The 27,984-nt window shown below is 50.6% G+C and overlaps 1 protein-coding gene and 2 long non-coding RNA genes across 6 annotated transcripts in view; 1 reads left to right on the top strand and 2 right to left on the bottom strand.

Annotated features, from left to right (window-relative positions):
* Nucleotides 1–4,676, bottom strand: part of PHF21A (PHD finger protein 21A) — a 285,197-nt gene extending 280,521 nt beyond the window's left edge. The window contains exon 1 of the mRNA XM_064576561.1: nucleotides 4,030–4,676. The gene's annotated coding sequence lies outside the window, so the exon portion shown is untranslated. The remainder of the gene's footprint in view (nucleotides 1–4,029) is intronic.
* LOC123857191 (uncharacterized) lies at nucleotides 4–17,549 on the top strand. Its single transcript, XR_006793806.3, has 4 exons — nucleotides 4–661; nucleotides 1,867–1,978; nucleotides 15,493–15,960; nucleotides 17,535–17,549. It is a non-coding gene; the product is annotated as an uncharacterized LOC123857191 (long non-coding RNA).
* On the bottom strand, nucleotides 11,544–27,984 carry LOC123857192 (uncharacterized). Of its 4 annotated transcripts, XR_010406882.1 has the most exons (5): nucleotides 27,486–27,984; nucleotides 14,439–14,506; nucleotides 14,228–14,293; nucleotides 13,572–13,658; nucleotides 11,544–12,211 (listed from the first exon to the last, which is right to left on the bottom strand). It is a non-coding gene; the product is annotated as an uncharacterized LOC123857192 (long non-coding RNA). The 4 variants fall into 4 exon arrangements; XR_008507460.2 differs by having other exon boundaries at nucleotides 14,228–14,506; XR_010406883.1 differs by lacking the exon at nucleotides 14,439–14,506.

Genomic DNA, 27,984 nt, shown 5'->3' with positions numbered 1-27,984 from the left:
TGCAGGCGGAGCCTGATGGCGCACGGCGCGGGCAGGCCGGGGGCGGGGGGAGCGCCGGTTGGTCAGCCGACCCCGGCCGCGGACTTCCCGCAGCGACCCGGGCTGCCTCGGCCGAAGCCGCCGAGGACAGCAGGGCACCGCGCGGCCCCGGACGTCTCCTGCAGCCGGGTTGCCATCCCGGCCACCCCCCGCCCCGGCACCCCCAGGCTCCCCGCGTGCCCAGGCCGCGCCTCCCCGCGCCGCGCCTCCCCACCGCCGGGACCTGGCGACGTCACTGCGGCTCTGAGCGCGCTAATGGAGGCACGGGCGGCGGCGGCGTGGCGCGGGTGTCCCCCGGGGAGGTCCCGGTCCTTGCAGCCCGCGGCCGCGTCCTTGGCCCTCCTCCAGGGGAACCTCGATTTTTCCAATCTCAGGAAGGCCGGCTGTCCTTCGGCTACTGATAAGGACGCGACCGCATGGTAAAAGATTTTAACAATGCCCGGAAAGAAATAGCCGGACCCAAGAAAGAGACTAATAATAGCAGCCCGCTAGAGTTCTGCTCGTGTGCTCAGCGCTCTTAAGAACAATAATAACGACAACAACCATAAGAGCCACCATTTATTGAGCGCTTACTCTGTGCCAGGCACTGTGTTAAGCGTTTTGCAGGCAACAACCCTCGGAGGTAAGTACCGTTATTATCCCTATTTTAAGGAAACCGGGGCACGGAGAGGTTAAGTAATTTGCCCCAGGCACACAGCTAGCTGATGTCAGTGCCAGAATTCCAACCCAGGCTGTCTGATCCCATGTAATCCTCATGTCAACCCATAAGGTCGGGGATCATTCTCTCCATCTTAAAGATGAGGAAACTAAGGCACATGGAAATTTAAGTACCTTGCCCAAGGTCACCTAGCTGGAAAATGGATGAGGCAGAAAGCGAACCCAGGGCTCCTCTCTGTCCGCAGAACCCGCGGTCTTGGCCACAGGTGATGCCACTTCCAAACCACCTCCGACAGCCCAGGAGGCTTTGGCCCCGGGTCCCAAGAGGCGCAGCCTCTGCGGGGTTTGGGTGGGTTCCCGCGGCCTCCGATCCCCGGGTGTATCGGATGTTTACGAGCATCATCTCTGCTCAGCCCGCAGGCGTCTGATAGGGACGCGTGTCCCGGAATCCGGTCGGGACCCGGCCGCGCGGTCCTCAGAAGGGATGGAGCGGGGGCGGAGGCAGCGGGAGGGATCCCTGGTCCCACCTGCAGAGCGGCGGGGCTGGCGGCTTGCTCCGCGCGGCCGGCAGAGGGCGCTGTCGCACGCGCCTCGGGTCCCATGGTCAACAGACCCCGGGGCCGGCAGCCTCCGCCTGCGGACGCTTGGACTCAGAACCGCCCGCCCCCCCCCCCCCCCAGCCCCCAGTGGGAATCCTTCTTGCCTGGCGACTGGCACCCCTCTGGCCCCTCATCTCACCCCTGAGCCTGCTTTTCCTGATCACTCTCCCCCATTTTCTGTGGTCCTGTTATCCCACCGTGGGCCTTCAAGGCTTCCCCAAGTCCCTGCACCGCTGATTTGGTCGCCTCTTGCTGAAAGGCAACACTGATTCCATTCCACTAAAAGGCTCAGGTGTTTGCAGGTCAACCTCGGCTTTGTCTCCCCTTCTCACGGGCGCTTTGGTGATGTAAAATGGGGATAAATCATCGACTTGGAATAGATAACTAATTTTCTTCGCCCGAAACAGGAGGAGGGGCTTGTTTAAGGAAGGAGCAGATTGGTTGAAAGGATCTATTTTTAATAGCTACAGTGTCTTAAGAGCCTGTTCTGTGCTGAGCCCTTTATGTGTCTTGACTCCTTAATCCTCATGACAGCCCTGAGAGGAGTATACCATTATTCTCCTTTTGATAGAAGAGGCCACAAGACTGGTAAATGGCAATCTGGGCATCCACCAGGAGGATCTAACTTTAATGCCATGCTCCCATCACCGGAATGTACAAGCTGATCCAACTGAACAGAGGAGGTAAGATACAAACCGACCAAAAACAAACCAAAATCTACTCTAAGAGTGCTTAGAAATACCACATGTGAATTAGGGGCTTCAATTGCTCTCTCAAATGTCTGAAAAAGAAAAAGAAAACCTAAAGGTTCAATGAGAGGAGAATAGGAATAAGGCTTGTAGCTTTTGCTTGGAAGAGCATCCAGAGAGGCCCACTCACTTTCTATGACTGGGCTCTGAGGAAATAAAGGTGGTTCTAGGAAAATCTGAAAAATATGAGAGGGGAAAAAAAAAATGCCTTCTGTGTTTTTTTTACTTTAACCAAGACTCATTTTGCTATTTGTGTTTTATTTTTAAATTAACGTAGCTCTCCCCACCCTTTAAATTGGCACATAAATAGCAAAAAAACAGAAGGAAGGCCAGCTATGAATTTCAAACTTGGTGGGTTTCTCAGGAAGGAGGTGCATGACTTGAAGTGGAAATGAGGATTGAATGAGGTGCTTTAAACATTTGAAAGACAGACTTTCCACAAGGAATTTAGATCATAAGCCCTTAGAACGGGAGCTTTGTCTGGGGTTGGGCTCTGTATAGTGTCTAGAATCGGTGAGTGCCCAAGAAATGTGGAAAACGAATCATGCTTTTGGTGTGTGCCTGCATCATCTAACCATCCAGGCCGCCACTTTGCTTATGGTTTTAGAGTGTGGCTTCTAGGGGATTTTCCTGTCCCCTGGGTCTTAGTCACACACCCTCCCTAAGACCCCTTACTTTCCCAGAATTTCTCTCTGGGAACTGAGTCAATGTGAGGCAACTGTTATGGATGATGATGTCACTAGGCTTGGTTAAATAGAATCACTGACTGGAGGCCTTTCCAAACAGGGAACCTGAGGCAGAAGGGACCTCAGGAGACCTGTCACTTCACGGTTCTGATTCTCTTGCCCTGTCTTTGAACTACAAGGACTCTCTTTGCCCAACACAAAAGAGCCCTGGGCATCCCCGGAGGCCTCTTGCAAAATTCTTGGACTTCTCTGACATTACCTCTCTCTGCTCCTTCCCTCATTTTTTCAGGGCATTCATTCTACAAACATGCATTGACAGCCCACTATGCGTAAGTGTTGTGGGTACAACAGAGAACTTAACATGAGCTCAAGAGCTCACTTTCTCCAGTTCCTACTCAGCTCCTGACCTCGGGGCTCCAACTTTCATGCCTGGAGAGGCCCCACAATAGTCAATGACTTGCTTCTCTAGGTGGGGACTATCGCTCAGACATATCTGACATTCTGGATAGCTCCTGGCAGCTCCGGGAGACCACGCCCTGTGACCCCAGGATACCACCTTGGTGACATTCATTGGGCAGGAGGTTTGGGTCCTGAGATATACCCTCAGAAGCAAGGCCTGGAAATGCACTTGCCCACACTCCTTCCTACCCTTTCCTAGATGGCATGCCTTCAGTTCATATGATCATTGTGGACAACCTTAATAGCTTGGGCCATATTTATGAAGCATCGGTTACAACAACAACAAAATCCCGTAGTGCCATAATACCCCACCATTCAAAGGAAAATGTTGGCTTAAACAAACAACAGTAACTGGCTGGCAAGTGGATATGTCAGATAATGCTGAGTCTTTCAGGTCATTTTGTTATTGAACGTTGGGATTGAGTTATTCAAAATAATGAGGGGAAGGAAGAACACTAGCCCTGTTTTAGCTTTCCAGATTATTCAGATGGAATAGGTTTTCAACATCAACACTCTAGTAAAGACAGAATGCTTAAGGTATACATTGTCAGTTTTTGTCTTTTTGGAAAATCCATTAATACTCAATGACTTGGTCTTCACCCATTCCAAAAAAAAAAAAAAGAACGTTGAACCACAGAATTCAGATGAGGGCCCTGGAAATCCCTTTAGAGAGTAGATTCCAAATCATATTCATTCTTCTTGAGTTTCTCACTGACCCCCCCGCCCAAGACTGTCCCATCCCTGCTAGCTAGCTACAGCATCATTTTCTCTCCCCTTGAGGAAGGCAGAGGCCCAGGGACCAGAAGAATGAGGGAGTAGTGAGGAAAACTCTTCCCTTACCTGAGTTGCAGAGCCACTTGAATCTAGAGAACTGTTACATTTGTGCTGTGTCTGTGAGTTCCTGGTGGTTGTGCATTCTCTGGCTGATGTCCAAAATCTCCATACACAGGGGCCTGAGATACTCTAAAAAGAAGGCCTATCTGTGAAGGACGTGTGTCCACCCACCAAGACGTTCTTGGTGGTCAGTGTCTGCATGTCCAGCAGCTGGGGTGAAGAGCTTTGGAACCCCTGAGCATTCCTGCTGGGGTCTTTCCAAGCCCTTTTGGGAACCGGCAACAGCTCTTGTCTGGGGAAATTAGTTTTGCACTTTCACAGAGTGAGAAATTCCTCAGGGGCATTCTTGTACTTGGGAAGAGAAATCAGACCCAGCTCATTCCTTTAGGGCCCATGCCATTAATAGAGCAGACGGAGTCCAGTTCTGTTGGTCCAGCTGGGGCCGTGGGGTGGGGGCCGAGGCAGTGGGGTTAAGCGAATTTCACCTGTGGCTAAGGCCCTCCCCGGACTGGCGCAAGCTTGAGCTTTCAGGGGCCCGTGTTACCAGCGTGTAAACACCGTGAGGGACAGCCCCCGCTCGCATTCGACCACAGAGGATCTCCAACCCTTCCTATCTTCCTAGAAACCCTGGCTGCCCGGCCGGCTGCTTGCTGTCTGATGCAACAGTTTGCAACGCTCGGTTCTGGAAGCCGAGCCTGCCGCGGGGCGCTGGGCGCCCTGCCGACGCGCATGCGCGGGCTGCGGCCCCGCCTGGGCGGGCGGGGGAGAAGCTTTTCACCAGATGTGCGGGGGGGGGGGGGGAGCGGGCGGGCAGGGAGACCTTTGGCGGCTAGCGCCGGCGATCTGAGCTTAATTAAACTTCTCCCGAGGCCTTGGCTGACTGATTGACCCAGTGATCCAAAAAAAATCAGAGAGGCCTGAATCTCCCTAAACGCGGCGGGAGAGAGAACTTGGGGAGTTGGCTTTCGGTTTCCCGAGCTGGGCCTTTGGATTCTGCCTGCCTTCCCCGAGCCCCCGCAAGCCACAAAGCTATCGGGGTTCCAAGACCTCATTAGGGCGTCAGGCCTCGCTTGTCCGTGCCCTCCTACGGATTTCTCAAAAAGGGAACAACAGTGGTTACAGAGGGGGGTAAAGGCAACGTTCTGATATCGTCTTGATCGTTTTCTTCCTGCCTCATTTCTCCATCCATGTGCCTTAGAAGGTTTTATTAGCAGAAAGTATCGTGGATTATTTTCCGATTTTTTCAGCCACTCAGGTATTGCCTGCATGGTTTTCTTCCATACCCACATTCCATCTATATTATATATTTTTAATTGACTTCTTTTATTAACTCTCCTTATTCTCTAAATTAACTTTAAATCGATTCCCTTTTTCTACATAGTCTTGCCCTAAGCAATAACATTAGCAAAACCACAGTTTGATATGTTAGTCATATATTTTAATACACTTGAAAATAAATTCAGAACTATTCGAATAAAAAAAAATGTGTATGTTAGCTAAAAGTTTCTTGCCTACTGCATTTGGAGAAAAACTCCAGAGGTAATAAAAAAGAGCTAACATATGTTGAGTGATTGTCAATGTCCCAGGCACTGAACTAAGCACTTTATTCTCTGGCCTTAGGACACCTTAGAAGTGGTGCTGTGAGAAGGTTTGGGTCCTGATATATACCCTTCCATTTTACAAAGGGAAAATGGGAGGCACACAGAAGTGAAATACCTTTGCCAAAGATCACAGAGCCAGGATGCAAATCCTTACTAGCCTCGCTCTAGAGCCTGCACTGTTGGACTCTCCAAAACAGCTAAGTTACCGCTGGAGATCACCCAGGTGGTTAGTATAGTCTGGATTTGAACCTAAGTCGGTCTGACTCCAGAACAGAGCTTTTAACTACCGTGTGGAACTCTCCTATTTCCCCAAATCTCACCTCATACGGCCTTTTTAAATCTGTCTGCCTCCTTTGGAATTCCAAAAGTGCTTCCAAGTTCTTTCTTTCCTCACCCCCTACATCTCCACCCCCCTCCCCCTGGGCAGGTAGGATGGAGGTCTCTTTCAACGGTTTCCTTCTCTCCTCAGAACTAAAAGCAACCCATAAATCTCTCATGATATCCGTGAGAATCCCTACTTTAAAGGTCCTGTCCACTCTTCTGCACTGACCATGGAAATTCCACCTACGAGCATCGTGAAACTACATTTCCCAGACTGCTATTCTCACCTGGAAAGAGAACAAAAATCCTATGTCAAACCATGTGGCTCCTATTTCAGGGTTGGAAAATCTGGCCACTAGCTTGGATAAAGATTGGTATGCCCATAGACTAATTCTTCTGGCCCCAAGCAGACATGAATTTCCCAGGCCTCAGTGATGGGGCGGGGGGGGGGGGGGGCAAGTTATTTCAGAAACAAAACCTTCAATTAGAGGCATAAATGAAGACTTGGCATAAGACTTCTAAAAGATGGCTGACCCCTGCCCAGGAGGTAGATTTTCTTCCTGCGACTGCCCTTACCACCGCCACCCCTTCCCTCTCTTCACTTCCTCTTCCTTCGCCTTCTTCCAGATTCTTCTTTTAATTGTACCATTGTGCCACTCCCTTGTCCCCCTCTCAACCCCCATGCCCACACCCACTCTTTAACTGTTTAGTATAAAATCCAGCCCACCAGACTGAGGTTTTCTTCGACCCAAATGTTATTTTCAGAAGGAGCCATTGAGGTTGGGGTGTAATTGCAGTGTTGGGCCTCTGCAAGCCAAGCTGAAAATAATCAGTGAGGCAGATGGGGTGGGAAGAGAGTGTGGTGGCCGCTTCCACCAAAGAGCAAGAGAAACCCAAAGGAGTGAGTCAGAGAGGGGCGAGTGCCAGGCTGGTCTGTTGGGCTATGGCCGGGAGTTCAGTTAAGGGGAAACTGCCCAGGGTTTTGGGACCTTTGACTGAGGCCCAATCCAAGGTGGTTCCTGGCTGCACATCACAAGTCCATATTTCTTATGATAGCCGCTAAACTTATCTTGCTCTCCTTCAGTTGGGCCATAGCAACCAGCAGGCCAGATGGGAACTTAACCATCCAGTTGGCTCACCAGTCTCTAGAGTGGGATTTCTCAGTGTCAGCTCTATTGGCATGTTGGGCTGCATAAGTCTTAGTTATGGGGGGCTGTCTGGTGCACTGTAGGATGCTTAGCAAGATCCCTGGCCTCTAGCCTCTAGATGCCAGTAAAAAAAAAACACACACACACAGAGTCATGACTATCAAAAATGTCTCTAGACATGCCAAATGTCCTTGGGAGGCAAAAATTGCCCCTGGTTGAGAACCACTGGTCTAGAGTGATCCAGGTCTATAAACCGATCACACCACCGGTCCCCATGGTGGCCTCATTGCCTTGCATCACATCTCAGTGGGCCTGGATAAAAACTATTAGCCAACTCCTATTTCCAATGACAAGTGTTGAATACTTGGAACCCAGCATGAGTGCCTATGGGGTTCCAGACACCATACAAGGTGTTGAGAAGGAAGGGCAAACAGACAGACATGGCCCCTGTCTTCATGGATCTGACAGGCTGAGACAGGGAAGACGGACGTTAAACAACCCTGAGCGAGAGGCACGTAAAGAGAAGAAATGGCATACCATTTCTCTTTTTCAAAGAGGGTTTGTCACCTAGGTGGGGGGGTCAAGAAGGGCTCTTGGAGGGAATGAGGAATTAGCCAGTTGGAGATTTGAGGGTGAGGGAATGTTTTGCGGAGTAGGGACAGAGTGTTCAGAAGCCCTGAGTTAAGAGAGAATGTTGTGTATCCAAGGATCCCAAAGAAGCCTGTCATGGAGCAGGCTTCAGACGGTGGGAAGTCATCCTCTCCTCTCATCCCCAAACTTGCTTCTCCTGTACTCCTTCTCTGGATTTCTAGTACAAGCATATAAACTTAGGATCATGTTTAGCCATACTTAACCCCCTCCTTGTTCCCGGTCAACCCCCTCAACCACCCAGCTACCAAGTTCTGTTAGTCCTACCCCCAGGCTCCCTGTCATCCCAGCTCCTTGTCTCCCTTCCCAGCACCACAACCCCGATGCAGGCTCTCTTCATTACTCAGCCGAATTTGTGAAATAGCTTCCTAACGAGTCATCCTCCAGTCTCTACCTCAGAGAAAGACAGAGACAAAGCCCACATCTCTGCTGGGTTAAGAAACCCTGCATGGCTTCCAGAGGCCTGTCAGACAGGCTGTTTCCTCCTGTGACTTTCGTGACTTTTGGGCGCTCTTCGTTCCCTGCTCCCAGCATACCTCCCTCCCACTCTCCAGCCACACCAGGCCACGAGCCACACCCCGTGTGCCCCCACAGCTCTGCGAGTTGGCTGTTCTCTTTGTCAGAATTGTCCTTCCCCAACCAAAATAATTGGGGGAATTCCCACCTATCCTTTGAGACGCAGACAAAATGAACTCATTATACTCTCCTATCCCTTCTTAGCAGCCTTCTCTTAATTCTTCCCTCTGTTTTCATTGGGATTTATATATAGCTGCTAGTTTACCATTTGTCACGTTGACCCATAGTTATCTGTTTAAAGACGTCCCTTCCCTGACCCAGAGTCAGAGGGCCTCCAAGGCAGGTCATGTAGTGTTCCCTGCTGGTTGACTACCCAACACCCATTCTCTCCCTTCCTAAAAGAAGCCAAAGAAATGCAAGGCACGGTGTATTATTTAGCGTACAAGCTAAGCCGCTGAACAAACAGACCCAGAGTCCAAAGGCTTACGCAAGCCCATGTGCCTCAGTGGAAGCTGACCCCATGCCCGGCTCCAGGGGTTGGCCCACTTGCCCTTTCCAAGAATTGGTTCAAGCACTTGGGCCTAAACTAATCAATGTGCAGTCGAGGCTTTTCTGGTTTCCCAATATCAACAGTCACCTTCTTTAATAATAGAACTCCTGATTTTGGGCCAAGCAGATGGCTGCCTCGTAAAAGCTACATTTCCCAGCCTCCCTTGTAGCTTGCTGTGGCCTTGAGTTTAAGGTCTCACCACAGACTGTGGGCAGAATGATTGTACCGCTTCTAAGCTGTGCCGTCAGAAGGATTGTGCATGTGCTTCCCCCTGCCTAGAAGATGATAGAAATGAAAGCAGTCTCCCTGGACCCAGGGAGGGACGCCACATGTGGAGGATGGCGGAGCCCTTCTCTCGATCTTGGATGACTTTTCTCTGAACTCTTATAGGATAGAAAGTGACATAAATTTCTATTTTGCTTACTCTTCTGTATTTGAGGCCCTGCCTCTGCGCCTCTGGTTAGGCGAGCCGACAAATGTCCGTTTTTCTAAGCCAGCTTGGGTTGGTTTTCTGTCACATCTTACCTTACGGGGTCTCACTCCTCGTCCCATCCCTGCTGGGCCTCACACAGGAGTCAATAAACACTTGTGGAATAAATGCTCCATTGTTATTTTTCTTCTCTTACCTGTAATGACTACCCCCATAGAAGCTGTAAGCAATCTTCTTTCTCTCTGCGCCAGCCTAAACCCCTAAAGTACTCACGTGGACCTCATGTCTGGCAAATTCTTCTCGGAACCTCCCCCCCCCAACTAGCTACTTATACAGGGAGCTGAGGATTCCGCTATAAAATGAGAGAGTTGAATCAGCTACATCTAGCACATTGTCCCGTACTCATGTCCTATGGCTCTGCCTGAGGCTCGTTCTGAAGGAGTCATTCTGTGCTCGGACTGAAGACCCATCTAGCACTAGCCATGTACAGTCTACTGAAGGTCCCCCTGGGCTCCTGCCCCAATTCCCTGTGGTCCCACAGGAGGCCCCTTCCAGCACTAACAAGCCTAGGGTTCTGTTCGACGTCTTTTCAAGCTCTGAAGGCCCATGATACTCTAATACTATACTAAGCCTAAGAGATTTTTTTTTTTTAATATTTTATTTATTTGAGAGAGAGAGAATGAGAGACAGAGAGCATGAGAGGGAGGAGGGTCAGAGGGAGAAGCAGACTCCCTGCTGAGCAGGGAGCCCGATGCAGGACTCGATCCCGGGACTCCAGGATCATGACCTGAGCCGAAGGCAGTCGCTCAACCGACTGAGCCACCCAGGCGCCCCAACCTAAGAGATTTTTGATTGGCTACTAGACCTCCAGCCCCAAGCACAAAAGATAAAGGCCTCGGGAGGGCCTGGACCGTCACAGCGTTGTCCTTCCAGATGAGACCAGAAACACTGGCAGGCAGCGGGGAGGGGGCCTTGCAATGCTCAGACATTCAGTAGGTCCTGTGGTGAGGACACTCAGCTTCCTGTGCCCACTGCCCAACCCTCCCACTGCCGTTAGTGCTGCTCAGAATGGGCATGCAAGCCAGTTCCAGGCAACACATGCAGGCCTCCTTCTAGCCTTGAGAACTTCATGAGACCGGGGAAAGAGCTGTCCCATTACTCAGCCCCCTGGAATGTGGGAGACTTAGATCTCAAGGAAAATGACTAGTAATGGACCCTGGCAGCCAGGACCTTGAGGGTCCAGAGGTGCTTCCTCCCGAGTCTATGGTGACTCCCAACTGTTCCTTCCCATGCTTTTTGAAGTTGCCATTTATAGGACACTCATTAAGAGCTGAGCCCTGTGCTCAGCACTCTACTTGCATTAGCTTATTTTATCTTCACAGCAGTTCTGCAGGGAGGTATTGTTGCTAGTCCCATTTCACAGATAAGCAGACTGAGGCTGAGAAGGCGAAATTGCGTGGTTGGAGTCAGAAAGCCACAGAGCTGGATCGGACCTCAGGTTCTTAACCAGAGTGTTTGGTGGGAGACTCTTGGCAGCATCTTCTCTGGTCTTCTAAGTTGGGCTGGCAAGGGGGAAGGGCACAGTAAGACCCCAGCCCTGTGAGGGCAATGCTGATGGGGAAGAACTTAGGACCAGAGAGAAAGGCAGTCACTGAAGTGAAGGACAAGGCAAACGAAGACCACTAGGCAGTCTCAGTCAGATATAAGGAGGGTGGCCAGCTCCACTGGACCCAACCAGTAGCGAGCAGAAGTCCTCTTCATAAGGGGGAGTATGGTCATCAGCATCAGGAGCTTGCCCACCCGCTATCCTGCTTGCTTGCTTATCATTTGCTATCACATCTGTTCCTTACTTTCTCTGTTCTGTTCAACATCTCAGAGGGCAAATGTCATATGACAGACTCCCCTGCTAACTGGCTTCTGACTAGGTTCACCCAGCGAAAGGTGCCGGAGGAAGGGGGGCAGGAAGAGGAGAGAAGTCTGGGTGTTTCTCCAGACCCCCAGCTTCAGGCAGCAACTCTGGCCACAGCCTCCTCCTTGGCCCTAGCTCCCAGTGGGCAGCCCCAGCCCTGAGCTCTCTACCAACCCCTCCTCCCTGTGAGTTTCCAGCCTCAGAGGTTGTGGCAGTTCTCCATAGCTGCTAACTCACTTGCCTCCCCACTCCCACACCCTCTTTCCGCACTGCCAGCCATTCTCGCTCCTGAGTGGACCTCACCCAGACCGGGTCCTCACCTCCTACCCCAGGCGGGCTGAGCAGCAGTGCCTTGGTCTGCTGGGGCCACTATGACACAAGACCACAGACTGGGTGGCTCATAAACAAATTTATTTCTCACCGTTCCAGAGGCTCGACTCCCAAAATCAGGGTGCCTATATGGGTTGGGTTCTGGTGAAAGCCCTCTTTCGAATCACACCTTGCCAACTTCTTGTTATGTCCACACGTGGTAGAAGGGCAAAGCAGCTCCACGGGGTCTCTTGTATAGGGGTACTAATCCCATTCAAAGGGTTCCACCCTCTTGACCTGAGCATCTCCCAAAGGCCCAACTTCTAACCTCATCACATTGGGCATTAGGATTTCAACATATGAATTTGAGGGGGGACACAAACATTCAGACCATAGCAAGCAGGCAACTCCTGGGCATGAAGGAGAGTCGAAGCCTATCCTATCCTATCCCCTTGAGCACCAGGTTAGCTGACTATGAGCAGAACTGAGCAGCCCCCAGCGGGACCCCATGGATCCCAAACCAGGAGCAACCGATGGGGTCTGAGTGTGCAGAAGAATGTCTTCCTACCCAGCAGGGTCCATTCTGCCACTCACGTCTTCCCAGCCTCAGTACAGTCTCAGGTGGGTCACTTTCTCCATGATGACCGAGTCGCTTGACCCTTTGGGTTTCAGTGTCCTCGTCTGCATTGTGGGGACACTGAGGTAAGTAACTGGGAGCTGCGTTCATCATTGTTGTGAAGAACAGCCTGGGCAGGACTAGAAGAAAGAATCCACAACCTGTGAGGATCTTTGGAGAGCAGGGACAGAAGAGATACAGTCACAGCCAGTGTGGGGCTGTCAAACGGGGAAGCAGCAGGATTGGGGGTGATGCATCACGGGGCCACCTGCTGGTCTCCCTGCCCGAAGGACTGGCACCCATCGCTCTGGTACCTCAGACTCAACCACAGTTCTCCCTCCTGCTGGTCCTCAGGTGTGGTAGGCAACACGGTCCTGAACAAAGGAATACTCCATGCCTAAGAAGGGGATGGAAGAGGTTTGGGACCTCCCCTGCCACTCCAGACTGAAGACTGGATCACTAAATGGGGCTGGGGGTGGGAGAGGCCAAGGGCCACACAAGCATTAGGCGCTGCCACTGGGTGTTTGCCGTATGCCAGGCTCTACGCACAGCACCCCAACACCACCTGTGCGCTCTCGGGCTTACTCCTCACTCCCCCTCCAGCCACTGGAAGAGGAGGTGGTATCTGTTATCACCACCAACCAACACATCCCCATTTGATAAAGGCATTGAACCTCTCAGGTTAAGAAAGCCGCCCAGGGTCGGATAGCCGAATGTGGCAGAGCCAGAATTTCAACCAACTTCATCTGATAGAAGCCTCCAGCCTCCCCAGGATGATTTAATGTGTCTCACTGCCCATGGCTCTGACATCGAGAGGGCACTGGCCCTGGCATTTGAGTCAAGGAAGTAGGGAAACGGATTGCTTGCCGAGCCCGCCCATGACCTGGCGTGGGCCTCCGGGCCTGTTCCGCCTTCGGGCGGTGTGCCAGATGTTAGAGACAAGGGCAAGGCTGAAAAGGATGGTCCACTAGGAGGCTGCCTCTGCTGATGTTTGTATGGACTCGTGCACGTGTGTGTGTGTGTGTGTGTGTATACATGCACGTGGACACACCAGTCTAACCTCCACCTTGGCCCAGGAGAGAATCAGGGAGGACTGTGCATTCGGTAAGTGAGGTGTGAACGGCTGGGTGGCTCCGCTTTCTTCCCCACCTCAGTTCCCAGGGGGACACTCTAATATTTTCCTGGAAAGCTGGCTATGGGCCTGGAGGCCTCAGGTCTCCACAAAGTCAAGAAGAAAGGACACTGGCAAACTCTTCTCCAAAATCAGTTCAGACCTTATCAGCCTCTCTGAGCCCCCCAAGCCAGAGGGGGCGACTCACGCCAAGTGAGGACAGGCTGTCTCAGAGCACTTCATCCCCAGATCCCACTGCCTCCTGAAAATCAACCTCCACATCCCCCCACGCCTTGCCCCAGACTCTGAGCGACACAGAATGGCTCTCTCATAATTGCCCCATGGGACACAACCCGGTATGGTGTGAGGAGCATGAACCTTGGGCTCACCTGAATTTCCGCCTGGACCTCAGTCCAGGAGCCATGAGGCCTGGGCCTGGTGTGACCCAATCCTTCTGAGCCTCTTTCAGAGCTCTCCTGGAAAATGAAGATAATAACTACCCATGGTAATAGGTGCAGTCAGTGTGAATGCTCCTGTCCCGTCCCTTTTTCCCTGCTTCCTTCTGGATCTCCTTAACCTCCACTGACCACTTTACCACCTAGCTTCAGGCCCCTCATTTCCCAGCATCCTCCCAGCTGCGGCCCGGCTTCTGAGCTTTGCAGGAGACAGTGGTTTTGCCACTCTTTGCTTGTGGCCTGCCATGAGCCAGCTCCCCTGAGAGCAAAGGCCTCAGAGCCCTGCGCCTGGGGCCCCACCCTCTTTGTAAACACCAGTTGGGCACCAACTGACCTCGGGAGGGAAGCGCTTCACCGGAACCCTCCTCTTCCAGCCCTGCCTGCTGCTGAATGTTCCAGAGGAAGTGCCAGGCAAATCTGACACCCTCGCACCCAGGCCACCTCCGTCCTGGAAATAGGCACTTAGAGCCAAACCCTCAGCTGAAGGTAGAAGGAAGTCAAAGTCCCTGAGTGCTGCTTCTCTCCTGCCCTCCCACAGCGCCCCCCCGCCCCACCCCCCCAGCCATCCCACCCAGGGCAAGTGCTCTCACATTTAAATGTTTTTTCAGGATCCTGATAGACGTCTGTAAGGAGGGCTTTCCTGTTACTCCTTGTTTCTTAAAAACAAAGACAGAAATTAAGTATAACCAAATATTAATCATTTTTATTGTTCTTTGCAACATCTTTTTTTGTATTGTTAAAATTGCTCTCAATAAAAACATTTTTTTTAAGATTTTATTTTTAAGTAATCTCTACACCCACCGTGGGGCTCGAACTCACAACCCCAAGATCGAGAGTTGCATGCTCTGCTGACTGAGCCAGCCAGGCACCTGTAAATAAAAATACTTTTAAGTCAATAAGATTCATACAGCTTTATTGGGGAAAAATTCACGAAATGCCAAAAGGTAGAAAAATAAGAATCACCAGAATCTCTCCTCTGGAACCAGACCATTTATCTATCGGCTTATCTCCTTCTGGTCCTTTTTCTAGCATGTATTCATGTCCTTTTATGCTTTTTTTTTTTTTTTTAAGATTTTATGTATCTATTTGAGAGAGAGAGAGAGCACAAACAGCGGGGTAGGGGCAGAGGGAGAGGGAGAAGTAGATACCCCGCTGAGCAGCAATCCCAACACGGGGCTCGGCCGAAGGCAGACGCTTAACCGACTGAGCCACCCAGGTGCCCTATTCTTTCTTTTTTTAATTAAAATATAATTGACATATAACATTGTACTTATTTTAGGTTCATTTTATTCTTTTTACCCCCCAAAATGGAATTATACTGTTTAATAACCTTTTTTCCCCTTCATAATATATTTTGAGCAGTTTCCCATGCCCTTGGATCTTAATCTTTACTTTAGTGCACTTCTTTTTGTTTCAGTTTTTTTCCCATGTAATCATGAGTAAGGTATATTTCTTATGATTAGGATCCACATTGATCCCATTAGGATCATACCATTTACACCACTTATTTATTTTTTCCTACCTGAAAAGTAGTACACTTTTGTTGTGGAAAAGTTAGAAAATACAGACAAGCAAACAAATGAACACATAATATCCTTGCAGCCTCACCCCGCTGAAATAACCCTTGCTAACATTTTCGTGTTTAATCGTGCTGTCCACATTTTTAGGTATGCAGGTAAATATATAGAAACACACATTTTACAATAAAATCAGAATCCTATGATTCATATTATTTTTAACTTACATTTTGTTGTTTACTTAACAATACATCTGACATTGATTAGAATTGTTTCAGCTACAAATGACAGAAGACCCAAAGGAACAGTGGCTTAAACATGTTCATTTCTCTCTCTAGGAACTGATGTCCAGAAGTAAGCAGCCCAGGCTGGTACAGTAGCCCCGTGACCATCAGGGACTCAGGCCCCTTCTACCTGGGGTTCTCCATCGTCAGCGCATGCCTTCCACTAGTGACCCAAGACCGCCAGTGGAGGAAGAAGCAGCAAAGAAGAGAGAGCCCTGTCTCCTCGAAGGATGCTTCCTAGAATTCACATGCATCACGCCTGCTTATACCACGCTAGCCAGAACTAAGTCCCATCCCGCCACCCCCAGGAAATGGGATTTATCTGAATAGAGCTTTTATTACTATAGAAAAAGGGAAGAACAGATTTTGGGGGGCTAACTGGCATCTCTGCCACATTTTACAAACATATTTCCAGGGCACCTAGTTGTATATCCCATTTTTTTCTTTTTTTGGTGAATGTTTGACCACATCATTAAATATCCTTCCATTTTTAATGGCTGCTTCATATTCCATAATACGCAGGTAACATTACTTATAGATCCAGTGCCTTCTTACTTGATATTTGGGTGTTTTGCTCTGACAAATAAGGCTCTTCTATGGTTAAAACTTGTCAGAGGAAGAGATCCCAATCTTTCCTCTACACCCTGGGGTTGCCCACCAATGACATTTTGCTGAGGAGTCAGGGTAGTATCTGCCTTGAAAGCTGGCTTATGGGTCTGAGTTTATTTCTGCAAAAAAAATGAAGCTTTTTGGCAACAGGTATACCCCTCAGTTCCCCTTGCAGAGGAAGTCCAGGGGAGGGGGGCCGCTGGGGTGGCGGGCAGAACCTGCTGGACAGTTCTGCCCTGGGCAGGAGGAAGATGGGTTGGGGGACGTGGGGGGCTGCGGGCTGGGGCTAGGGAGTGAGTGGGAGGAGACTGGGGACTCTCAGGAGCCAGGGGTGGACCTGGTCCTGGAGAGGCAAGGGGACTTGATGGGCCCAATTCATTTTTTTTTTTAAGATTTTATTTATTCATTTGAGAGAGCGAGAGCAGGGGGAGGGGCAGAGGGAGCGGGAAAAGCAGCAGGGAGCCCAATGCAGGGCTCGATCCCAGGACCCTGGGATCATGACCTGAGCCGAAGGCGCCCGCCAATTCATTCTTTATTCAAGTTCAACCAGTGCTTTTTGTGTCCCTTCTCAGGGCCATGCCCTCTGCCAGTCCCTGGGGATGTCTCAGAGAAGACATGGTCCCTACTCTCCAGGAAGTCTAAATTTTCAGATATTAGAGTTCAGCCTGCAGCGTTGCCTCAAATACAGAATCCTCAGGCCCACACCCAAATACCTGATGCAATTCACGTTGGTGGGCCTAGAATCTGCATTTCTTTCAGTCTCCCCAGGTGACTGATGAGTATGATCAGGAACCTTTTTTTTTTTTTTAAGATTTTATTTATTTATTTGACAGAGAGAGACACAGCGAGAGAGGGAATGCAGGCAAGGGGAGTGGGAAGGGGAGAAGCAGGCTTCCCAATGAGCAGGGAGCCCGATACGGAGCTCCATCCCAGGATCCTGGAATCATGACCTGAGCTGAAGGCAGACGCTTAACAACTGAGCCACCCAGGCACCCTGATCAGAAACCATTTTAGCGGAGGACTATCAGTCAAGGCGTTTGGAGGAAGTCTCTTAAACCAGGCAAACCTGGAGCCTCCATCTGCTCAGTATGTGGCTTGAGGCTTGATTGAGCGTTAAGCTGTAACAAAATAATGAGGACACCTGTCAGACACACCTGAACCCAAATAACAGTTCCATCCTTCCATAGCTGAGTGACCTCAGGGAAAGTATTTAACTTCCCTAAGACTTGATTTTCCCATTTGTAAAATGGGAAGAATCGTAGTGCTTCCCACGTGGGAATAAACATCAGTGCTTAGCAGTATGTCTCTGCACTCAATAAATACTAGATATTATTAAACTAATTACAACTGCCTCTAGGTAGGTAATTCCAGCAAAGGACTGGAGACAAGGTATAGAAAGCATCTTATATGCTGCCTGGCTCAGGTGGTAGGCATTCAATACATGGCTATTATTATTGCTATCATCCTTATGTTCATCTCAATTCTAGGCTTATCCTCTCTGCAAGCTGCACCTGCCACACAATCTTATCGTCCCAATAGAAATCATGGATGAAGCTACAGACTCATGACTCCAAATTGCGGGCTTCCTGTCATACCCCTAGTGCCTGCCCCAGCATGAAAGAGGTTTTCTCAGGGCCTTCCAGAAGGACGTGCAAGCAACAAGCAGGTCAGCAGGAGTGGGGACCTCAACTCCCTGCTTTTCTGGGGAGCCAGGCATAGCCCCGGGCCATTCACCTGGCACCGAAGATCCGAGAACTGTGCAGCCCAGGGCTGCTAGGAGGCCAGAAGGAAGAGGCAGTGTCACTGTTGATAACTACATTTTCAAGTGTTTCGTGGATGGAGCAGTTACCATGGTGATGCTCATGGCTCTGAGGAGAGCTGCAGCCTCTCTTGAGTTGTGAGTCAGGTTCAGCTTTATTTATTTAAAAAGAAAACCAACGCCCTGACCTGTGAAGGACAAAGCAACACGCAGGTAGAGGCTGGGGCGTCCACTGAGGGCGGGGGCGATTCAGCACGCTCGCCGGCCCCCCGTGTCCTGACGTCAGTCAGCCCAGCTGGCTACCGGGCCTGGGAAAGTCCACAGAGGTAAGTGGGGGAGGCCGGCATTTCAAACTGGCCCAGGAGAGGAAGCACAAAGGGAAGCCACATGGCCAGGCCAGTCGGAAACCTCTTAATAGGAAGCAGATCCCATTTGCTCAGCTCGGACCCGAGGGCCAGACTCCTTCGGGGGATGCTTCCCCACCCTGGTATGGCAGGCCTCAGAGCCCAAGGAGAGAGGCAAGTGAGGGCCAGGGTCTGGCCTTGAGATGACCGTGCTGGCTGACCCACCTCCCCTACCCCCCATGTGTATACACCAGCAGTGCCCTGGGACGGGGGGGTTTCTCCCTGGGGGTGATGGAGCCCCTTTAACCAGAACCCCTGCAGGGGAAGAGGTAATCATAATAGCACCTACTCACAGGGTGGCTCTGAGGATGAAATGGCGATAATATTTGCAAATGTTTAACGTAGAGCCGGACTGGCATATAGTCAGCCCTGGATAACTGGGCTATTGTTAACTTTGGTTCAGGCCCTTATATTCCCCCTCTTGGATAGAACCGCAAAAGCCTCCTAACTCCACTGGCTGGTTCTAGTCTTACTCACCTCCGATCTATTGCCCACACCACAGCAGAGCGGTTTATTGAAAATGCATCCCGATCATGCTATTTTTCTCCCCTCAAAATCTGCCAGTGTTTCCATTTACCTTCAGGGTAACTCTTAGAATTCCTTGGAGGGGCCTAGGCCTCGAATGATCTAGCCCTTGGCTGCCCTCTCCAGCCCTGTCGCCCACCACGCCCCGCCGGCCTTGATAAGTTTTGGCCGGTACCCCAGTGTCAGCACTCTCCTAGGGTGCCAGGCTCTGTCGTACCTCCAGGATCTTTGGCATGCTATCCCCTTGGCCCAGAAAGGGCAAACACTTGCTTATCCTCCCAAGACCCCCATCAAGGACCCCATGTACCAGGAAATCTCCCTGTCCTCCCCTCGGATGCAGAGCTGGCCACTCCCTCCTCTGAGCAACTTGACGTCGCAATTCTTGCGACCCACGGCTGTGACACCTTTCAGCTTCCTGAGGGCAGCCCTGATTCTCAATAATGTCTGCATGCCCAGAACATACGACAGTACCCTAACATTCACAAGGGAGGACTGTGAATGAATGAAGGAATGAATGAAGACAAAAATCTCATTTCTAGAAAAGGGTACTGAGGCCCAGATAGGAGGAGTGACTTGGTTCAAATAGAGTCCCGAAGCCCTCTAGCTCCAGGCCCTTCTGATTCCAGAGACCAGGGACCATCCATCTGTTCATCCATCCATTGCTTACTAAGCACCAATCATCCAGCAGATACCGTGTTGCTCCCTGGAGTAGCCCTGGCCCCCAGGGGCCCACAGACAGGTGGGATAGAATGACAGGTATTCGGACAATTCCCTCACTTTTCACGATGAGCCGGGACAGAGGGTGCAGGAGCTATGGGAATTCCAGGGACCACGATATGGACGGAGGTAGAGGGAGGCCCTCTGTGTCTGTGTCTTCCACTCCCTCTGCCCCAGCTCCGGAGCCCAAGCTCCCACAGAGAGCCAGACCAAGGCAGCTGCCCTCCAGGTGCCGTCAACACAGGTAAACAGACGTATATACGTAGGCTCACACATACCTACGTCGGGTGACATGGACATACATGCCTGGCCCCGTGGGCAGGACACACAGTTACAAGGACACATGTGCACCCCTCAGTGATCATGTCAAGAGCCATCAGGGAGTAAGGACTGATGAAATCAGACCGCAGAGCATTTTCGGACACTTCACACCACCCCTCGCCCTTCTGCACACCAGGTCTCCTGGATTCCCCCCCCCCCCATGTGGTCCTCTGGGCAAGACAGATATATTGTTCTCTCCCCAATTTCCAGATGGACAAACTGAGACTCAGAGAAATTTAACTGACTTGCCCAACCACCACCACCACCACCTGGTCAGTGGAAGTTCTGGAACTGACCCGTCATTCCCCAGGCATTTGCTAGCATTTAGTCTGTGCCAGGCCTTCTGCGGGGCACAGGGGATGCCGAGGGGAATGAGCCACAGCCCCAGCCTCTTGTGGGAGATGATAGCCTTGTCTATCCCCAAGGTTTGAACCTCAGTGTCACCGACTAGCTGGGTGAGCCTGAGCTAGGTGTTAGCCTCCGCGACTTAGTCTGAGTCTCTGATTCAATATCTAGGGGCGCCTGGGGGGCTCAGTCGGTTAAGCGTCTGCCTTCGGCTTGGGTCATGATCCCAGGGTCCTGGGATCAAGTCCCACATCGGGCTCCCTGCTTAGGGGGAAGTCTGCTTCTCCCTCTCCCTCTGCCTGCCACTTTGCCTGCTTCTGCACTCTCTCTCTCTCTGTCAAATAAATAAATAAAATCATAAAAAAACAACAACACAAATTAGATCAAACCCTCCCATCACACTCAGCAGTACCCCGCATGACCCAGCTCCCGCTCCCTTACCCAGCTCTCTTCCTATCACTGTCCACCTCCCGTCCCACTGGCCTCCTGGCTGTGCCCGCAGCAAAACAAGGACCTCCCACCTCCAACGTCCAACCTTCACACCTTCTCTTCCCTCTCCCGGACACGGTTTCCCCCAGATTGTCACAGAGCGAACTCCCTCCTGCTGCCCACGTCTCTGTGTCTTCACACGGGAGGACACCACTGAGTCCAAAATGATGGCCCTATACTTTTCTTGAAAGTACTGTCTTCATATTATATGACATGATACTATGTGTATTTGACCGTTTGTTTACGACCTACTGGTACAGAAGGGGAGGAATGTGCGCACTGTGTTTACTACTACACCCTCAGGGCCTAGAACAGTGCCTGGCGCATAGTAGGAACTCAGTAAATTTTTATGAACAGGAATATATCAATCATCCTGTTTCCTCCCCTTTAAAATGATACCTATAGCACATAGCTATAAGGATTAATTATGTTATAAATGGAAGATGCTTAACCTGGTACCCGGCACTTCATTGGCACACCATAATGCTGTTATTTTTTTGCTATTGCTGTTATCATTGGGGAGTCGATGGGGGAGCAGTGGGGGAGACAGGTGTAAGAATAAACTACACAGTGTGGTAACAACACTCTTGCTTCTGAGTCCAGTCGTCCAGTTTGGGGCCCAAGTAGCAGCCCCTTCATGTGCCTGAAGATCAAGAACCAAAACTCTTGCCCTCTTGTCTGCAGGGATCACCCTCAGGGTCTCGCGCCGATGGCCAGGAGACCTCTGGGCCCCACCTGGGCTGGGGGCAGTGGGCAGAGTCCAGCCCAGGCCTCAGAAACCCTTGATTCCCACCCCCCCCCCCCCAGCAGGCACCACATCAAAGCCAATCTCCAGAGGGGCGAGGCCTCAAGATAAATGGAAGATTAAAGAAGGCAGGCGAGGTCTCCACAGGCCACAGGGAGAGGCAGCAGGCAGGCGACCACAGAGGGGGGGCCCTGACACAGCCCTGGCAGCAGCCATCTTGGGGGGCAAGAGGCAGGAGGGGGGCCCAAGCCTAGGCAGTGGAGCAGTGGAGCAGCAGGGGGGGGAGGGGATGGGTAGCTCAGCCTGGGTCTGGCATTACACTTTGGCCTGTTCCTCCAGTCCGTGCCTACTTCTTAACCCTTTCCCAGCCAGGCAGCAGCAGGGAGGTGCATCGGAGGAAACCCCGGGCCTCTCTTCAAGAGAGTTTTTTTGGTCATTGGGTTCGGTCATTGGGGTTTGCTCCCTCCAGCAAAGGAGCCTGTAATGAAGACCTCCTGGCCCCAGTCTTCCTCCCCAGGAAGGTCTGTAATTAGTGCAGGAGGCGAGGCTGGGGAAGCTCAGACAATGTCATTTGAACCAGGATGAGACAGGGCTCAATTGCTAGTCTGCACATTTTTTTTTTCCTGGTGCCATTTCATATACAAAACTCCAGCAAGCTTAACCCTTTTCTGGATGGGCCCTGATGCTGGGGTTTCAGCCTGGCATATCACCCATTCCTGTGCCCAAGTGTTCCCATCTCACCTGCCCCCCATGCACACCCCAATGCAGGGGAGCCGTGATTTCCAGCTTCCCTAACAGCCAACACGCCATCTGACAATCCATCATCCAACAAGCCTTTGGAGAGGGGACCCAGAGGAAAGTCTACCATCTTGCCATCGAGGAGATTACAATCCTCTGGGCAGTGGAGGAATGCAAACCAGCAACAGGTGGTAAGTGATGCAAGACAGGATAGAATGAGATGGTGAGGACCAGCAAGGGGCAGGGAAGGAAGTCGCATGCAGGAAGCATTCTGTAAATATGTACTGAGAAGAGCCATCTTCCTGGAGCAGAGCATTTCGGCAATCAGGGTGTGAGGGCCGAACCCACAAGGAGCAGGGAGGCCGGCAAAGCCTTGGCAGCTCTAAGCCAGCCCCAGATGGAGACAAATGTCAGAGTCTACTTGGAGGCAGAGGCTTTTGCTTCCTCTCTCCTTGCCCTGAAGCACTCATTCTGAATCCCTGAACTACAGTTCATCTCACACTGCCGTACAACCTGTCTGATCACAGATCCGAGACCCCACTGGACTTTGAGCAACCTAAGGGCTTTGTCTCTTCCTCTGGTCTCTGATGCCTAAGCACAGAGCCTAGCTCTCAAGAGGTACTCAATAAATGCTCATTGAATAAATGACTGAGTTTGGATGGGAGGGTGGAGGTGTGGGGAAGAATCTACCTCTACTGCCTTTCCCAGAGGGGATGCCAATTGTGGCCTCACTGCTCCTATAAATCATAGCACAATCTCCCTAACATGTAAAGAGCTTCTAAAAATCAATAAGACAAGACCAACCACTAATTTTTAAAAGGTCAAAGAATATGAACAGAGTCTACAGAAAAGGAAACATAAAGTGTTCTAGGGCATCTAAAATGACTCTCAGCCTCACTAATAGAAGAGAAATGCAAGCTGGAAACCATTCAAAAGTTTACTAATATCCTCTATTTGAAAGACTGTAGAGAAATCAGCACTGTCATATATTGCTGCTTGGGGGTGTAAATTGATATGAACTAGTTGACAATATCTATTGACATTACAAATGCATATTCTCTTTGACCCAGTAATCCCATGCCTGAGAATTTACCCTACAGATATACAGTGCTTGAACAAGGCTATCATTACTGCATTGTTTGTGATAGTAAAAACTTGGCAATAATCCAGATGTCCATCATTTGGGGACAGGTAAATAAATTAAGGTACGGTCATACAGTGGGTAGCTATGCAGCTATTAAAAAAAAAAAGAATGAGGAAGTTCTCTATGTCCTAATATAGGCAGATCTCCAAAACAGATAAAATAGGGGGGAAAAGATATAGAACAATGTATATAATAATCCTCTTTTCAGTTAAAAAAGAGAAAGAGATGGGGCACCTGGGGGCTCCGTTGGTTAAGTGTCCGACTCTTGATTTCGGCTCAGGTTTTGATGTCAGGATCGTGAGATCGAGCCCCGCGTCGGGCTCCACACTGAGCATGGAGCGTGCCTAGGATTCTCTGTCTCCCTCTGCCCCTCCCCACCACTCTCTCTAAAAAATATATGGATACATACGCATACACACACATACACACCCCAAAGAAGATGCCCAAGGAAGTAATTAAATTGATTATACGTTGGTTAAAGGGTGGGAACGTAGTGGTGAGGATGGAGGGTATAGGGATGGGAGGATTAACTCTCATTGTATTCCTTTTTTTATGTTTTGAGTTCCATGACATATTATCTATTCAACAAATTCAAAAAGACAAAAAAAAAAAAAAACCCTCAAAAGCCATCTGCCTGGATATTGGGGGTTCTAGGCTTTTTCCCAAGTTGCTAGGTAGAAAGGATCTCACCTCAGCTGGCAGCCCCTCCTTCACTTTCCCTCCCCAGGCCCTGCCATATTTTCCTGAGGCCTTGGGTCCCAGTCTGGGGTGGCTGTCATCCCAAGCGGTACTTCTGTAAGTACAGACTATGACATCGGACCAAGTCACTGTGTGAGCCTCAGGAAAACAGGATAATCCTGGTATCTGCCTCCAAGGGGTGTGATAAGGCTTAAACGAGGCTTAAATAAGAAAAGGCATAGGAAATGCTTAGCATAGATCCGGAAACGTGATAAATGTTATTGTATAAATGTACCAGACCCACTGTTCATATTTTTTTGCCAGTATATTTATCGGATTTTTGGTCTTTATCTTATTGATTTATAGGGGCAATTTATGGATTCAGAAGATTGAGATCCTCATGGCAAATTGGCAGAGCATTGAAGGGCCATGGGACCATAATATATGGCAGTGTGTGAGAATCATTATTTCTGTGATGATTTCTCCCCTGGGCCATGCATGCAAGTGTCTGCAGGCATCCCACATTAGAGGCCCCAGGGCTCATCTGGACAGGCCCGAGGGACGGAGTCTTTATTCATTGGCTCTACGTCACTGTGTGGCTCTGCCAGGGTCCCCTGGGTTGCCAGAGACTGTCATTCTCCACTTCAGCTCTCAGAACAACATCCCCTTCCATTCTCGATTAGACTTATTCTTTGTGCCTTCCCAGAAGTCCCCAGGTTTGTGGAACACATGTGTGGTGCCCGCTCATGTAAGGACTGAATTCACTAATGGATAAGTTAAGGCCGACCCTGGGAATCCCTAAGTCTTCATGCACGGGCTCCCCAGGGGAGACAGACTCCAGATGGACAGGCCTGAAGGGGTGCAGCAAGGGATCAGCGCCCAGAACACACACCATTGGAGCCCCTCACCCTGATCCTTGGATCCTTGGTGCTTGCTTGCCATAGAGCTGAGAAAAAATGTGGCTCCCCTGGGCCCACATCCATTCATTTTCTCCAGGGAATTAGTCCGCCCTTCAATTCTGGAGGCTCCAGAAATGTTCCTCAGAGCATCTGGAATATATATTTGCTCTCACTGGTGATTGCCAAGGCCAGCTCTGCTGGTTTTCTGTTTGTTCTGCTTAGCCATGGGAGCTGGGGCTGGTCCCTGAGGATGGGGGATGCCCATGGCCCCCAAAGTCCTCTCTCTCTCTGCATGACATGGGATGGGAGCCCTGATGTGGACCTGCTCTTCAAGCAGAGGAGCCTGGATGAGGGCCACCAAGAGTTAAAGGGTTGAGTCTGCAAAGCCCCCAGGCTCCTTCCAATGCCCCAGAAAGCCCCCAATTACTGGGCAACTTGTCCAGTCCTAGAGTCTGGTACAGTGGAAAGATTAAGTCAAACAGACCTAAGATCACATTCCCACTCTCTTGCTTAATAGCTCTGTAACCCTGGACAAATAACATAACCTCTCTGAGCCTCACCTTCTTCATCTAAAAAAGTAAGAATATTTTTGTATTTATACCTTATCTCACTTCAGGGTACATTAAAGATATTTGGGAAACCCTGCAGACAAGGGAATTAGACAGCTTTTAATAGAGGAAAAAGGATACAGAGAAAGGGGGATAAAGACCTAAGATGAAGCCAGGGCCACAGTCAGTTTGTGAGATGCACCACCCGTGAGATCCTCTTGCAAGAGGTGTGCCCCAGCAAATTCACCTCTGAGCTTCCTGACAGCCCAAATAAAGGAAATTCAATGAGACACAAAATCCAAAGTGGCCATGAGATTCAAAATAGACCCACCGCTCAGAAGCAACCCGCTTTTCTGTGTCCTGAAGTCAACGAAGCTCTCTCCCCTGGACCTTCCAAAGGGGGCAAGTTGGGGAGGAGGAGCGTGTGCACAGTGAAGATGAGGCTATCTTCTAGAGCTTTTGTGTGTTTGAAATAGAATAAAATGCCTGACGGCAATCCTTAGAGTGGCCAGCACATAGTAGGTGCTTAATAGGTCTGTCCTTCCTTCCTTCCTTTCTTCCTTCCTTCTTTCCTTCCTTCCTTCCTTCCTTCCTTCCTTCCTTCCTTCCTTCCTTCCTTCCTTCCTTCCTTCCTTCCTTCCTTCCTTCCTTCCTCCTCAGTCCTCTGTCTCCTCCCAGGTAAGGAGTATCTGTGAGATCTTTCGTGCACACAGCCGTCAGCTCTTCAATCCTTCGGCACACGCTAATTAAATACTTACCATGTACCAGGCTCTGGGGAAGGCCAATGCTGGAACTGCCCTAAACCTCACTAGATTCTTTCCTGCTGTCCTCAGATCCTTGGTCTCAAAAGTTCTCTCCTTCCCCCCACCACCCACCCTTTTGGGTCTCAGGACTCTGCCTCCCCTGGAACAGGCCTATAAACCCCAGGGAACCCCACTCTTGTGGCTTGCCCCTCATTCCCCACATAGCTTCAGGCTGCTCCCTCCTACCACCACATTCATGGAGCTCAGCCATGTGCAAAAGCACAATTAATATTCCACTCAGTCTCCCCCAGCCCTGCTGCCTATTGGAAGAAGATGGAAACCAGATTGGCGGCCGCACGCGCTGGCATGGATGTGCACAGAGGGGTGGGCCCACCCCTAGGTGTGAGCTGGCGCTTTCTCCCCTGAGGCTCAAACGTGGGCACGAATGGCAGAAGCCCCCCCACCCCCGACCAGGTCGGTCCGCACCTCCAGACACAGGATCAGCCGCCCGAGCGGCGTGAGCAGGCATGGTCACATGGCTGCGGACTGCACACTCAGCTCCTGGCCAATCGATGCCCAGAGAACACAGGGGCACCTCACATACAAAGCCCACATTTGCTTTCTGGACAGAGGGAGACAGAATCATAGCAGCTCAGGGCTGGTAGGATGGAATCTGAGCAATCATCCTGTCCCAGACCCTCATTTTACAGAAAAGAATCTGAAAGCCTGGCTTAACCTTGAGTGTTATCAGTCCCCGCTAACCTGAACACTGCCTGGGTGCATTTTAGCAAAGCTTTGGATTTAAATGCCCGATGCTGCCTCTGTGCTTTCCTGCTGATGGGCCACTTCGGCCTCGCCAGCCTTGGAGGTTGGGGAAACTGAGGCATAGGGGCAGGCTGGGGGTGAACTTGGCAAGTGCGGCAGATAATGGGCAGGGTCCAGCCTCTGAACTTTCCTCCCTCTCAGTCCCCTATTTCCAGCTCTGCCAGGCCTAGGTGGGGCAGGATTTGCAGGAGAGTGTGCCCGACAACATGAGGGCTTGGGGAGGCAAAAGGAAAGCCTGGCGTGGTTGATTTTTCTCCCCTGACTTCTGACTTAGAAAGCAAAGGGGCTGGAGGCTGGATACCTGAGAGTACGTATGTATGTCTCTGGGGTTGGAGCCAGTGGCCTGAGTTATAGAGGCATCTAGAAGCAGAGTTGCTACAGGTGATTCGAGGTAGAGGAAAGAAGGGTGAGTTCAGAGCAGGACTGAGCAAAGCAGGAAGCGGGTGGAGCTGTTCTCCAGGCGGCAGGCAGACCAAGGGCCAAGGGGCGGGCCTGCCTCCAGTCCAAAGATGGGACAGTAGAACAGAAATTCAGGGAAAGTGAAGCTAAGATAATTACCAGGAAAAGTCGCTGGAAGAGAGGCAAGTGTTTTCTTAGTCCTTAAGGAACTTCAGTCTTCAGAGAATTTGGAGAGGGAAAAAAATCTATCTTCAAGGTCCTTTTCCAAGGAAGGGTGGCTGGTGATTCACTAGCTGCTGAGGAAGGCCCTGGAAGGCCCTCCCCTCAGCTCCTGCCTCTCCCTAGTGAGCAAACCCTGCAAAGGCAGTTCATCTGGGGTGAGTGGAAAGGGCCCTGGGTAAGAAGCCTGGAGGCCCAGATTTCAGCCCTCTCTCTGCCTCATTGAAGCTGGTGACCTAAGGCAAGCCTCGGTTTTCTCATCTGAGGATTGGGGATGATAATAAATCATGTTTCATCAAATCTAAGGATCGATATCATCAATTATATGATGCACCACTATATTATGTACATTAACAAGGAAAAAACTACCTAACTACCACATACCATCGATTATAAGACACATTCTGATTTCAGCGATGCTAAAACGTGCATCCCAGAA

This window comes from Mirounga angustirostris, unplaced genomic scaffold, assembly GCF_029215605.1.
Source record: "Mirounga angustirostris isolate CCGP_5_RB_7025 unplaced genomic scaffold, mMirAng1.0.hap1 SCAF_13, whole genome shotgun sequence".
Classification (NCBI taxonomy): domain Eukaryota; kingdom Metazoa; phylum Chordata; class Mammalia; order Carnivora; family Phocidae; genus Mirounga; species Mirounga angustirostris.
Note: the sequence above shows the minus strand (reverse complement) of the source record. Positions and strands in the feature narration are given on the sequence as shown.